Source organism: Triticum urartu, chromosome 5A (assembly GCF_056163025.1).
Source record: "Triticum urartu cultivar PI428250 chromosome 5A, HENAU_Tu73, whole genome shotgun sequence".
Lineage (NCBI taxonomy): Eukaryota > Viridiplantae > Streptophyta > Magnoliopsida > Poales > Poaceae > Triticum > Triticum urartu.
Genome location: NC_141877.1, coordinates 146,197,366 through 146,212,647, shown reverse-complemented (window position 1 = coordinate 146,212,647; position 15,282 = coordinate 146,197,366).

The window sequence follows — 15,282 nt, the reverse complement described above, 5'->3', positions numbered from 1 at the left end:
ACGCCAACCCAACAAGTACCTTTGGAGACACCTGTAGAGCACCTTTATAATCACCCAGTTACGTTGTGACATTTGGTGGCACACAAAGTGTTCCTCCGATAAACGGGAGTTGCATAATCTCATAGTCATAGGAACATGTATAAGTCATGAAGAAAGCAACAGCAACAAACTAAACGATCAAGTGCTATGCTAACGGAATGGGTCAAGTCAATCACATCATTCTCTAATGATGTGACCCCATTAATCAAATGACAACTCATGTCTATGGCTAGGAAACTTAGCCATCTTTGATTCAACAAGCTAGTCAAGTAAAGGCATACTAGTGACATACTGTTTGTCTATGTATTCACACATGTATTAAGTTTCCGGTTAATACAATTCTAGCATGAATAATAAACATTTATCATGATATAAGGAAATAAATAATAACTTTATTATTGCCTCTAGGGCATATTTCCTTCAGTCTCCCACTTGCAGTAGAGTCAATAATCTAGTTCACATCGCCATGTGATTTAACATCAATAGTTCACATCACCATGTGATTAACACCCATAGTTCACATCGTCATGTGACCAACACCCAAAGGGTTTACTAGATTCCATAATATAGCTCACATCGCTATGTGATTAACGCCCAAAGAGTACTAAGGTGTGATAATGTTTTGCTTGTGAGAGAAGTTTAGTCAACGGGTCTGCCACATTCAGATCCGTAAGTATTTTGCAAATTTCTATGTAAATAATGCTCTGCACTAAGCTACTCTAGCTAATTGCTCCCACTTTCAATATGTATCCAGATTGAGACTTTGAGTCATCTGGATCAGTGTCAAAACTTGCATCGCCGTAACCTTTTAGGACGAACCTTTTGTCACCTCCATAATCGAGAAACATATCCTTATTCCACTAAGGATAATTTTGACCAATGTCCAGTGATCTACTTCTAGATCACTATTGTACTCCCATTGCCAAACTCAGGGCAGGGTATACAATAGGTCTGGTACACAGCATGGCATACTTTATAGAACCTATGGCTGAGGCATAGGGAATGACGTTCATTCTCTCTCTATCTTCTGCCGTGGTCGGGTTTTGAGTCTTACTCAACTTCACACCTTGTAACACAGGCAAGAACTCCTTATTTGACTGTTCCATTTTGAACTACTTCAAGATCTTGTCAAGGTATGTACTCATTGAAAAACTTATTAAGCATCTTGATCTATCTCTATAGATCTTGATGCTCAATATGTAAGCAGCTTCACCGAGGTCTTTCTTTGAAAAAACTCCTTTCAAACATTCCTTTATGCTTTGCAGAATAATTCTACATCATCTCCGATCAACAATATGTCATACATATACTTATCAGAAATGTTGTAGTGCTCCCACTCACTTTCTTATAAATACAGGCTTCACCGCAAGTCTGTATAAAACTATATGCTTTGATCAACTTATCAAAGCATATATTCCAACTCCGAGATGCTTGCACTGGTCCATAGATGGATCGTTGGAGCTTGCATATTTTGTTAGTACCTTTAGGATTGACAAAACCTTCTGGTTGCATCATATACAACTCTTCTTTAATAAATCCATTAAGGAACGCAGTTTTGTTTATCCATTTGCCAGATTTCATAAAATGCGGCAATTGCTAACATGATTCGGACAGACTTAATCATAGATACGAGTGAGAAACTCTCATCGTAGTCAACACCTTGAACTTGTCGAAAACCTTTTTGCGACAATTCTAGCTTTGTAGATAGTAACACTACTATCAGTGTCCATCTTCCTCTTGAAGATCCATTTAATCTCAATGGCTCGCCGATCTATGGGCAAGTCAATCAAAGTCCATACTTTGTTCTTATACATGGATATCATCTCAGATTTCATGGCCTCAAACCATTTTGCGGAATCTGGGCTCATCATCGCTTCCTCATAGTTCGTAGGCTCGTCATGGTCAAGTAACATGACCTCTAGAACAGGATTACCATACCACTCTGGTGCGGATATCACTCTGGTTTACCTACGAGGTTCGGTAGTAACTTGATCTGAAGTTACATAATCATCATCATTAGCTTCCTCACTAATTGGTGTAGTAGTCACAGGAACAGATTTCTGTGATGAACTACTTTCCAATAAGGGAGCAGGTACAGTTACCTCATCAAGTTCTACTTTCCTCCCACTCACTTCTTTCAAGAGAAACTCCTTCTCTAGAAAGGATCCATTCTCAGCAATGAATATCTTGCCTTCAGATCTGTGATAGAAGGTGTACCCAACATTTTCTTTTGGGTATCCTATGAAGATTTACTTCTCCGATTTGGGTTTGAGCTTATCAGGTTGAAACTATTTCACATAAGCATTGCAACCTCAAACTTTAAGAAATGACAGCTTAGGTTTCTTGCCAAACCATAGTTCATACGGTGTTGTCTTAACGGATTTAGATGGTGCCCTATTTAACGTGAATGTAGCTGTCTCTAATGCATAAACCCAAAACGATAGTGGTAAATCGGTAAGAGACATCATAGATCGCACCATATCTAATAAAGTACGGTTACGACGTTCGGACACACCATTACACTGTGGTGTTCTAGGTGGCGTGAGTAGTGAAACTATTTCACATTGTTTTAACTGAAGGCCAAACTCGTAACTCAAATATTTTACTTCTGCGATCATATCGTAGAAATTTTTATTTTTGTTACGATGATTCTCCACTTCACTCTGAAATTCTTTGAACTTTTCAAATGTTTCAGACTTGTGTTTCATTAAGTAGATATACCCATATCTGCTCAAATCATCTATGAAGGTCAGAAAATAACGATACTTGCCATGAGCCTTAATATTCATCGGACCGCATACATCAGTTATGTATTATTTCCAATAAGTCAGTTGCTCGCTCCATTGTTCCGGAGAACGGAGTCTTAGTCATCTTGCCCATGAGGCATGGTTCGCAAGCATCAAGTGATTCCAAAAGTCCATTAGTATGGAGTTTCTTCATGCGCTTTACACTAATATGACCTAAACGGCAATGCCACAAATAAGTTGCACTATCATTATTAACTTTGCATCTTTTGGCTTCAATATTATGAATATGTGTATCACTATGATCGAGATCCAACGAACCATTTTCATTGGGTGTGTAACCATATAATGTTTTATTCATGTAAAGAGAACAACAATTTATTCTCTTACTTAAATGAATAACCGTATTGCAATAAACATGATCAAATCATATTCATGCTCAACTCAAACACCAAATAACACTTATTTAGGTTCAACACTAATCCTGAAAGTATAGGGAGTGTGCGATGATGATCATATTAATCTTGGAACCACTTCCAACACACATCGTCACTTCACCCTTAACTAGTCTCTGTTCATTCTGCAACTCCCATTTTGAGTTACTACTCTTAGCAACTGAACCAGTATCAAATACCGAGGGGTTTCTACGAACACTAGTAAAATACACATCAATAATCTGTATATCAAATATACCTTTGTTCACTTTGCCATCCTTCTTATCCGCCAAATACTTGGGGCAGTTCCGCTTCTAGTGACCGGTCCCTTTGCAGTAGAAGCACTCAGTCTCAGGCTTAGGTCCAGACTTGGGCTTCTTCACTTGAGCAGCAACTTGCTTGCCGTTCTTCTTGAAGTTCCCTTTCTTCCCTTTGCCCTTTTTGAAACTAGTGGTCTTTGTCAACCATCAACACTTGATGCTTTTCTTGATTTCTACCTTCGTCGATTTCAACATCACGAAGAGCTTGGGAATTACTTTTGTCATCCCTTGCATATTATAGTTCATCACTAAGTTTTAGTAACTCGGTGATAGTGACTAGAGAACTTTGTCAATTACTCTCTTATCTGGAAGATTAACTCCCACTTGATTCAAGCAATTGTAGTACTCAGACAATCTGTGCACATGCTCACTGGTTGAGCTATTCTCCTCCATCTTGTAGGCAAAGTACTGTCAGAGGTCTCATACCTCTCGACACGGGCATGAGTATGAAATACCAATTTCAACTCTTGGAAATCTTATATGCTCCATGGCATTCAAAATGTCTTTGAAGCCCCGATTCTAAGCCGTTAAGCATGGTGCACTAAACTATAAAGTAGTCATCATATTGAGCTAGCCAAACGTTCATAACGTCTGCATCTGCTCCTACAATAGGTATGTCACCTAGCGGTGCATTAAGGACATAATTCTTCTGTGCAGCAATGAGGATAATCCTCAGATCACGGATCCAATCCGCATCATTGCTACTAACATCTTTCAACTTAATTTTCTCTAGGAACATATCAAAAATAAAACAGGGGAGCTAAACGCGAGCTATTGATCTACAACATAGATATGCTAATACTACTAGGACTAAGTTCATGATAAATTTAAGTTCAATTAATCATATTACTTAAGAACTCCCACTTAGAAAGACATCCCTCTAATCTTCTAAGTGATTACGTGATCCAAATCAACTAAACCATAACCGATCATCACGTGAAATGGAGTAGTTTTCAATGGTGAACATCACTATGTTGATCATATCTACTATATGATTCACGCTCGACATTTCGGTCTCAGTGTTCCGAGGCCATATCTGCATATGCTAGGCTCGTCAAGTTTAACCTGAGTATTCTGCATGTGCAAAACTGGCTTGCACCCGTTGTAGATGGACGTAGAGCTTATCACACCCGATCATCACGTGGTGTCTGGGCACGACGAACTTTGGCAACGGTGCATACTCAGGGAGAACACTTTTATCTTGAAATTTAGTGAGAGATCATCTTATAATGCTACCGTCAATCAAAGCAAGATGAGATGCATAAAAGATAAACATCACATGCAATCAAAATATGTGACATGATATGGCCATCATCATCTTGTGCCTTTGATCTCCATCTCCAAAACATCGTCATGATTTCCATCGTCACCGGCATGACACCATGATCTCCGTCATCTTGATCTATATCAATGTGTCATCACATGGTCGTCTCGCCAACTATTGCTCTTGCAACTTTTGCTATCGCATAGCGATAATTGTAAAGCAATTATTTGGCGCTTGCATCCTATGCAATAAAGAGACAACCATAAGGCTTCTGCCAGTTGCCGATAACTTCAACAAAACATGATCATCTTATACAACAACTTATATCTCATCACATCTTGACCATATCACATCACAACATGCCCTGCAAAAACAAGTTAGACGTCCTCTGCTTTATTGTTGCAAGTTTTACGTGGCTGCTACGGGCTGAGCAAGAACCGTTCTTACCTACGCATCGAAAACCACAACGATAGTTTGTCAAGTTAGTGTTGTTTTAACCTTCTCAAGGATCGGGCATAGCCACACTCGGTTCAACTAAAGTTGGAGAAACAGACACCCACTAGTCACTTGTGTGCATAGCACGGCGGTAAAACCAGTCTCGCGTAAGCGTACACGTAATGTCGGTCCGGGCCGCTTCATCCAACAATACCGCCGAACCAAAGTGTGACATGCTGGTAAGCAGTATGACTTATATCACCCACAACTCACTTGTGTTCTACTCGTGCATATTACATCAACGCATAAAACCTGGCTCGGATGCCACTGTTGGGGAACGTAGTAATTTCAAAAAATTCCTACGCACACGCAGGATCATGGTGATGCATACCAACGAGAGGGGAGAGTGTTGTCCACGTACCCTCGTAGACCGAAAGCGGAAGCGTTAGCACAACGCGGTTGATGTAGTCGTACGTCTTCCCGATCCGACTGATCAAGTACCGAACGCACGGCACCTCCGAGTTCTGCACACGTTCAACTCGATGACGTCCCTCGAACTCCGATCCAGCCAAGCTTTGAGGGAGAGTTCCGTCAGCACAACGGCGTGGTGACGATGATGATGTTCTACCGACGGAGGGCTTCGCCTAAGCACCGCTACAATATGACCGAGGTGGATTATGGTGGAGAGGGGGCACTGCACACGGCTAAGAGATCAATTGTTGTGTCTTTGGGGTGCCCCCTGCCCCCGTATATAAAGGAGTGGAGGAGGGGGAGGGTCGGCCCTCTCTATGGCGCGCCCTAGGGGAGTCCTACTCCCACCGGGAGTAGGATTCCCCCTTTCCTAGTAGAACTAGGAACCCTTCCAAGTAGTAGGAGTAGGAGGGAAGGAAAGGGAAGGGAAAAGGAGAAGGAAGGAAGGGGGCGCCCCCCCCCCCCTCCCTAGTCCAATTCGGACCAGCCCATGGGGAGGGGTGCGGCCACCCTTTGAGTCCTTTCTCTCCTTTCCCGTATGGCCCATTAAGGCCCAATACGAATTCCCGTAACTCCCGGGTACTCCCGAAAATACCCGAATCACTCAGAACCTTTCCGATATCCGAATATAGTCGTCCAATATATCGATCTTTACGTCTCGACCATTTCAAGACTCCTCGTCATGTCCCCCATCACATCCGGGACTCCGAACTCCTTCGGTACATCAAAACACATAAACTCATAATATAACCGTCATCAAACTTTAAGCGTGCGGACCCTACGGGTTCGAGAACTATGTAGACATGACCGAGACACATCTCCGGTCAATAACCAATAGCGGAACCTGGATGCTCATATTGGCTCCTACATATTCTATGAAGATCTTTATCGGTCAAACCGCATAACAACATACGTTGTTCCCTTTGTCATCGGTATGTTACTTGCGCGAGATTCGATCATCGGTATCTCAATACCTAGTTCAATCTCGTTACCGGCAAGTCTCTTTACTCGTTCTGTAATACATCATCCACAACTAACTCATTAGTTGCAATGCTTGCAAGGCTTATAGTGATGTGCATGAAGGAAATATGCCCTAGAGGCAATAATAAAGTTATTATTTATTTCCTTATTTCATGATAAATGTTTATTATTCATGCTAGAATTGTATTAACCGAAAACATAATACATGTGTGAATACATAGACAAACAGAGTGTCACTAGTATGCCTCTACTTGACTAGCTCGTTAATCAAAGATGGTTATGTTTCCTAACCATAGACAAAGAGTTGTTATTTGATTAACGGGATCACATCATTAGGAGAATGATGTGATTGACTTGACCCATTCTGTTAGCTTAGCACTCGATCGTTTAGTATGTTTCTATTGCTTTCTTCATGACTTATACATGTTCCTATGACTATGAGATTATGCAACTCCCGTTTACCGGAGGAACACTTTGTGTGCTACCAAACGTCACAACGTAACTGGGTGATTATAAAGGAGCTCTACAGGTGTATCCAAAGGTACATGTTGGGTTGGCGTATTTCGAGATTAGGATTTGTCACTCCGGTTGTCGGAGAGGTATCTCTGGGCCCTCTCGGTAATGCACATCACATAAGTCTTGCAAGCATTGCAACTAATGAGTTAGTTGCGAGATGATGTATTACGGAACGAGTAAAGAGACTTGCCGGTAACGAGATTGAACTAGGTATTGAGATACCGACGATCGAATCTCGGGCAAGTAACATACCGATGACAAAGGGAACAGCGTATGTTGTTATGCGGTCTGACCGATAAAGATCTTCATAGAATATGTAGGAGCCAATATGAGCATCCAGGTTCCGCTATTGGTTATTGACCGGAGACGTGTCTCAGTCATGTCTACATTGTTCTCGAACCCGTAGGGTCCGCACGCTTAAGGTTTCAATGACAGTTATATTATGAGTTTATGATTTTTGATGTACCGAAGGAGTTCGGAGTCCCGGATGAGATCGGGGACATGACGAGGAGTCTCGAAATGGTCGAGACGTAAAGATCGATATATTGGACGACTATATTCGGACATCGGAAAGGTTCCGAGTGGTTCGGGTATTTTTCGGAGTACCGGGGAGTTACGGGAATACGGGGGAAGAAGTATATGGGCCTTATTGGGCTTTAGGGGAGAGGGAGAGGCAGGCCGCGCGCCCCCCCATTGACTAGTCCGAATTGGACTAGGGGGAGGGGCGGCGCCCCCTCCTTCCTTCTCTTCCCTCTTCCCCTTCCTTGTCTCCTACTCCTACTACATGGAAGGACTCCTAGTTGGACTAGGAAAGGGGGAATCCTACTCCCGGTGGGAGTAGGACTCCCGTAGGGCGCGCCATAGAGAGGGCCGGCCCTCCCCTCCTCCACTCCTTTATATACGGGGGCAGGGGCACCCCATAGATACAGAAGTTGATCTTCGTGATCATTCTCTTAGCCGTGTGCAGTGCCCCTCTCCACCATACTCCTCGATAATATTGTAGCGGTGCTTAGGCGAAGCCCTTCGACGGTAGAACATCAAGATCGTCACCACGCCGTCGTGCTGACAGAACTCTTCCCCGACACTTTGCTGGATCGGAGTCCGGGGATCGTCATCGAGCTGAACGTGTGCTAGAACTCGGAGGTGCCGTAGTTTCGGTGCTTGATGAGTCGGGCCGTGAAGACGTACGACTACATCAACCGTGTTGTTATAACGCTTCCGCTGCCGGTCTACGAGGGTACGTAGACTACACTCTCCCCTCTCATTGCTATGCATCACCATGATCTTGCGTGTGCGTAGGAATTTTTTTGAAATTACTGCGTTCCCCAACAGTGCATTACCGAGTGGGCCTAGAGATACCTCTCCGACAATCGAAGTGATAAATCCTAATCTCGAAATACGCCAACCCAACAAGTACCTCCGGAGACACCTGTAGAGCACCTTTATAATCACTCAGTTACGTTGTGACATTTGATGGCACACAAAGTGTTCCTCCGGTAAACGGGAGTTGCATAATCTCATAGTCATAGGAACATGTATAAGTCATGAAGAAAGCAATAGCAACAAACTAAACGATCAAGTGCTATGCTAACGGAATGGGTCAAGTCAATCACATCATTCTCTAATGATATGACCCCGTTAATCAAATGACAACTCATGTCTATGGCTAGGAAACTTAGCCATCTTTGATTCAACGAGCTAGTCAAGTAGAGGCATACTAGTGACATACCGTTTGTCTATGTATTCACACATGTATTATGTTCCGGTTAATACAATTCTAGCATGAATAATAAACATTTATCATGATATAAGGAAATAAATAATAACTTTATTATTGCCTCTAGGGCATATTTCCTTCATGTACATCACAATAAGCCTTGCAAGCAATGTAGCTAATGAGTTAGTTATGGGATGTAGCATTACGGAACGAGTAAAGAGACTTTCTGTAAGTGCATCTAGTGCCCCTTAGTGATTTTGGTGTATTGAAGACTTATAGGTTAAGGAACTAATGCGCTTGTGAGTGTACACACGTCTATAAGTCGATGAGGAGTTTGATATTTACAGAGAAAATGGACCCCTAAAAATAAAGTTCTTCGAATGAAGACTTTAGATTTCTGAAGACTTTCTGAAGACTTTGAAAGTGAAGAAATTGGTGTGACCTTGAAGACTTGGTATTCATTCAAGGAACATGAAGCGTGAAGACTTTTGTTTTCGTAGTTTCATTTTCTCTTTCTTTAGTCATAGCAAACACCGTACTATTAAAGGGGGTCGAGGAAATATTAAGGAAAAATTGCCATGTGATGCTCAACTCAAAATCCTACACCTACCAATCCCTTCGAGTGAATCCATTGGAAATCGCATACAGTTCAGTCATATTCTCCAGTGACAAAGATGAAGTTCTTCTCGTCTCTAAGGAATTTGTTCTGACTGAGGAGTTAGGAATTCGCCAGTACGGATTGCCTACACAGTGAGGAACATGATAGCCCTGAGGATTTCGCCACTAAAAATTCCGACCGTTGGTGTGCTATGCGCCACCTGTCCCAAAATATCTATCCACCTAACGGTCATATCATTGAAGGGAATTTATGTCTTATCATGTCGGGCTGCTCACTAGGCTATAAATATCTACCCCTACAACCACTAGCTGGTTGGCTGCTTCGAGAGAAAATGACACTTGTCATTTGAGAGCAGCTCATCCTCTGAGGACTTTGAGCTAAAATCATCAAGTGAGGAAAACCCAAACCCAAACACCTTCAAACCCCAAGTGATTGAGCATCACTGAAGAGATTGATCCTGCGTGGATCCGACCCTTGTTACCTTTGAAGATTGTGCTTCTTCCAGAAGGTTAGGCATCATGGTCTAGAGCATCCAAGAGGAATTGTGGATCACCGAGTGACCAAGTTTGTGAAGGTTCGGAAGTCACCTGAAGACTTACCACGAGTGATTGGGCGAGGTCTATGTGACCTTAGCTCAAGGGGAATACGGTGAGGACTGAGTGTCCTGAGCTGCGTGTTTAGGACTGGGTGTCCGAGACTGTGTGTCCTCAGGTTTAAATACCTAGCCACCCTAACCAGACGTACAACTGAGACAGCAGTTGGAACTGGTCTACCAAATCATTGTCTTCACCAAGCTTACTGGTTCCATTTCCTCAACTCTTTCATTTCCTCATAACTGTGTTGTGTGATTGTTCATAGATGTGCTTGAAAACTTTGACTGAAGATTTTCTCAATTTCCTTAGTTCAATTTCTTCAGTCTGTTTGTCTTCATCATGTGTTATCCTGTGCTTACGCTTTCTGTACTCTGTGCCTATCTTCATTTCATCATGATGACTATGCTTGTGTTCTGTTATGTTTACTTTTGAGTACTTATTCCACTGCTAGTAGTTCTTCGCTAAGGAATTTCCTCACCTGCAAATTCCTCAGAGAAGAATTCATAAAAATCGCCTATTCACCCCCCCCCCCTCTAGTCGATATAACGCACTTTCAATTGGTATCAGAGCAAGGTACTCCCTTGTTCTATGTGATTTTGGTTTAACCGCCTGGAGTTTTAGTTATGTCGACCGCAGGTATGATCAAGGTCTCTGCTGGGTGTCCTACCTTCGATGGGACGGACTACCCCTACTGGAAGAATAAGATGCGAATGCATATTGAGGCAATTGATAACGATCTCCGGTATGTTGTGGAAAATGGTGTTCCCTCAGTCACACCTTCTCTGAATGTTGCTGATGTGAAGAGATTCAAAAAACTCGATTCTCAAGCGAAGAATATCATATGTGGCCATCTGAGCAAGGGACAGTATGGAAGAGTGAGTGCTTTGGAAACTGCTAAGCTTATCTGGGATAGACTGTTCAAAGTGAATGATGGAGTCTCAACACAGCGTGACTCTCGAGTTGATGTTCTTTGCAATCTCTTCAACCGCTTCAAAAGACTCGATAATGAAAATGTTCAACAAACCTTCGATCGCCTCACTCACATATCAAATGAGCTTCAAGCACTTAGTGCCACTGACATCACCGACCATGAGGTGGTGAAGAAATTGCTGAGATCGCTTGATTCCCCATTTGACACTCTGGCATTGATGATACAAGAACGTGCTGATTACAAGTCACTTGATCCTGCTGATATTCTCGAGAGGCTAAATACTCATGAGTTCCAACTTGCTGAAAAAAGAGATCTCTATGGTTCGAGCTATGGCAGATCACGTGCACTGAAGGCCAAGGCAGTATCTGAGTCCGAAGATGAAGACTCTGGTAGCAGCCTTGGTGATCCTGAAGAAATAAGCCATGAGCTAGCACTACTCGTGAAGAAGTTTCAAAAGTTCTCAAGACGTGGTCGCTTTGGAAGACCCTCAAGGAGCAATGATTCCTCATCCAGTGACTACAAGAGGAGGCTCTGTCACAAATGCAAGAAACCTGGACATTACATTCAAGATTGTCCTTAGTGGGAAAAGGAATCAAAGAAGAAGAAATACAAGGATTACAGTTCTGATGATGCGAAGAAAAAGAAGAAATCCACAAAATCTTCATCATCAAAATCCTCAAAGTCTTCATCTCACAAGAAGAGCAGCTCCAAGAAGGCCAGGGCATTCATTGGCAAGGAAATGGACTCTGAGGCTGAATCTGAAGAAAATGAGGAAGAGGAGGCATCTGAGGAGTCCGAATCTGGAGTGGCGAGCCTAGCTCTCGCTACTGCATTCGTCAGCAAGTCTATCTTCAACACTGAAGAAAATGACCTCACCAACAAGGCTGATGAAGGCAATGATGACTACGCTCCCACCTATTGATTCATGGCAAAGGGTGCCAAGGTACTCAAATATACCTCCTCTGAATCAAGTGAGAATGAATCTGATGAAAACCTTAAGCCCCGCTATTCTAAACTTGCTAAGATTGTTGTAAAACAACAAAGGGCTTTTGAAAAGGTTCAAAACATGCTAGACAAAAGTGATGATATGTTGGGTGAAGAAATGGATCGCACTAAAGCCTTGACTGAAAATCTTCAGAGACTTTAGACTAGGTTTGACAACCTTCAAGGTCATCATAACACTCTCTTATCTGATCATGAGAATCTTTCTTATGAATTTCTTCAAAGAAAGCAAGACCTTGAGAAGCTAAGAGTGAGTTATGAAGATCTTCAGAAGGAGCGCGATTCATTACTTGCTCAACAAATGAGAGCTTCTCAGGAAGAATTTGTTCCTCCATGCTTGAAGTGCATTGAACGTGAATCGGCTAATTCTTCACCTGAATGTTCAAGTGCTACTAATGTTTAAAATTCTTCACATGCCTCTGCTATCACTAATTCCTCATCCGAGGACATTGCTAGTATCACTAACGATGCAGGGCTGAAGGAATTGTACATGACAGGCATGTACAAAAGCCTCAAAGGGCAAGACTCTTTGTGATGTGCTTAAAAAACAGATCCTCAACAGGAACCCTAGGAAAGAGGGTATTGCCTTTGAGAGGAAACTCAATGCTGATGGTACATATTGGAAGCCTGAGCAGTACCCCAAAACCACATGGGTTGCTGCAAAGGGACCTCCAGTTGATCCATCTAACTTATCTGGATTTGCATGTGAATCTCCTCATTCTGATGATGAGTCATTTGACTCCAACTATAAACTGTTCAAAAATCAGAATGGTGAAGTATTTGCTAGATATGTTGGCACTAACTACAGGAACGGTCCCCTAATGAAGAAAATCTGGGTTCCCAAAAGGTGCCTTGAAAGTCTTCAGGTGAATGTCCTCAGGACACCACCTATGAAGAATAGGAACCCCAGATCAAATTCTTCATATGGAGCAAATTCCTCAAAAGGATCAAAGTCCTCACATGAATATCATCGTGCTAACAACTCTATTTCGCAGGGAAGAACTAAGGGCTATGAATATGAGCATTATTCTTCTAATCATCATGTTCATAAGTCCTCGAAGAATTTCTCTGCTTATTCATATGCTTATCCTAACTCCTCTTATGTGAAACGAAATGGACTGGCTTCTACGCCATCTTTCTTGTATGGAGCTCGCAGATTGATGAACTCTTTGCCACCCCTTCAGATGTGGGTGGTGAAGAAAAAGAACTAATCTCTTCTGCAGGGTCAGGTCTCCAGATGTACGTAATCGTCTGAAGAATTTGCTAGAGACCTGAGTATGCCTGAAAGGACGCAGGCTAATCATGAAGAAATGAACTTTCATTTCTCACGTCCTCATACCGCTTTATCTATTCTTTTGCTTGATGAAATTGATCTGATGAATTGATGTCATATTCTTCACTGATGAAGTATCTGAGTTCGTAAGTTGCACTAATTCATCTGTAGGATGATCAACCCAAAGCCATTGAGTGGGTCCTCGATAGTGGATGTACAAATCACATGACTGGTGACAAGAATCTATTGATGGATGCTCCATTATCTCTGTCGCATCTGAAGCATATCATCTTTGCCGACAAAGGCAAAAGTCAGGTATTTGGTCTAGGTAAGGTTGCGATCACAAAGGATCGACACATGGACAAAGTCATGCTTGTCGAGTCCTTAGGATACAACCTCATGTCTGTCTCAATGCTTTGTGATCTTGATATGGTTGTTGTCTTTGGCAAGTACCGTTGTGTTGTGGTTATGGAAGCTGACAATTCCAAAGTCTTTGAAGGCTTTAGGAGAGGAGACCTGTATATTGTTGATTTCTCTATAGGACCACAACCAGCCATGTGCCTACTTGCAAAAGCTTCAGAAGGCTGGCTCTGGCATCGACGACTTGGTCATGCAAGCATGAAGAATTTGCACATGCTTGCGAAGAAGAAGCATGTCATTGGCATCGAGAATGTCAAATTCCTCAAGGATCGCCTATGCGGAGCCTGTGAAGCTGGGAAGATGACAAAGGCTAAGCATCCAGCGAAGACTATCATGACCACCACTCGTCCATTTGAATTGCTTCACATGGATCTCTTCGGTCCTAACCATTATTCTGCAGTCTCAAATGAGGCATCTCAATATGGCTTTGTTATTGTTGATGATTACTCTCGATATACATGGGTACACATTGTTACTTACAAACATGAAGTGCAGGAAGTCTTCAAATGATTTTCCTCGAGGGCTTCAACCAACTTTGGTGTGAAGATCAAGCACATCCGAAGTGACAATGGAACTGAGTTCAAGAATTCTGGTCTAGATGACTATCTTGATGAACCTGGTATTACTCATGAGTTATCTGCTCCTTATACTCCTCAGCAGAACAGCGTCGTGGAGCGCAAGAACAGGACTCTTGCTGAGATGGCTCGCACTATGCTTGATGAATACAAAACGCCTCGTCATTTCTGGATTGAGGCAATTGATACTACATTCCACATCATTAATAGAGTATATCTTCACAAATTCTTCAAGAAGACTGCCTATGAACTCCTCACTGATAAGAAACCCAATGTAAGTTATTTCAAAGTCTTCGGTGCTAAATGTTGGATTAGAGATCCTCATCACAACTCAAAATTTGCACCTAAAGCACATGAAGGTTTTATGCTTGGTTACGGAAAGGACTCGCACACCTACAGAGTCTTCAACAACGTTCTTCACAAGGTTGTTGAAACTGTAGATGTGCGGTTCGATGAAACTAATGGCTCGCAAAGAGAGCACCTACCTACTGTGATAGATGAACCAGCACCTAAGGAAACTATCAAGTTCAAGGCTACTGAGGATGTCATTCCTACTGAAGAAACTGCTGAAGAATTCATTCGAGAACATGAAGAACGTCGAGCTAATGCACCTGAAGAAAATACTGAAGAAAATGGTGATGAAGAGAATGCTGATCAAATTCCTCAACGACAACCAGCTCATCCTCGCATTGCAAAAGAAGTGCAAGTTGAAAAGATCATCAATGACATCAAAGCGCCAGGTCCTCTCACACGCTCAAAAGCTTCACATTTATCTAACTTTTGTGGGCACTATGCTTTTGTCTCTATCACAGAGCCCAGTAAGGTAGATGAAGCATTTCTGGAGACTGGGTGGATTCAGGCCATGCAAGAAAAATTACATCAGTTCGAGCTCAACAATGTCTGGGAACTGGTCAAACGTCCTGATCCTCGCAAGCACAATATCATTGG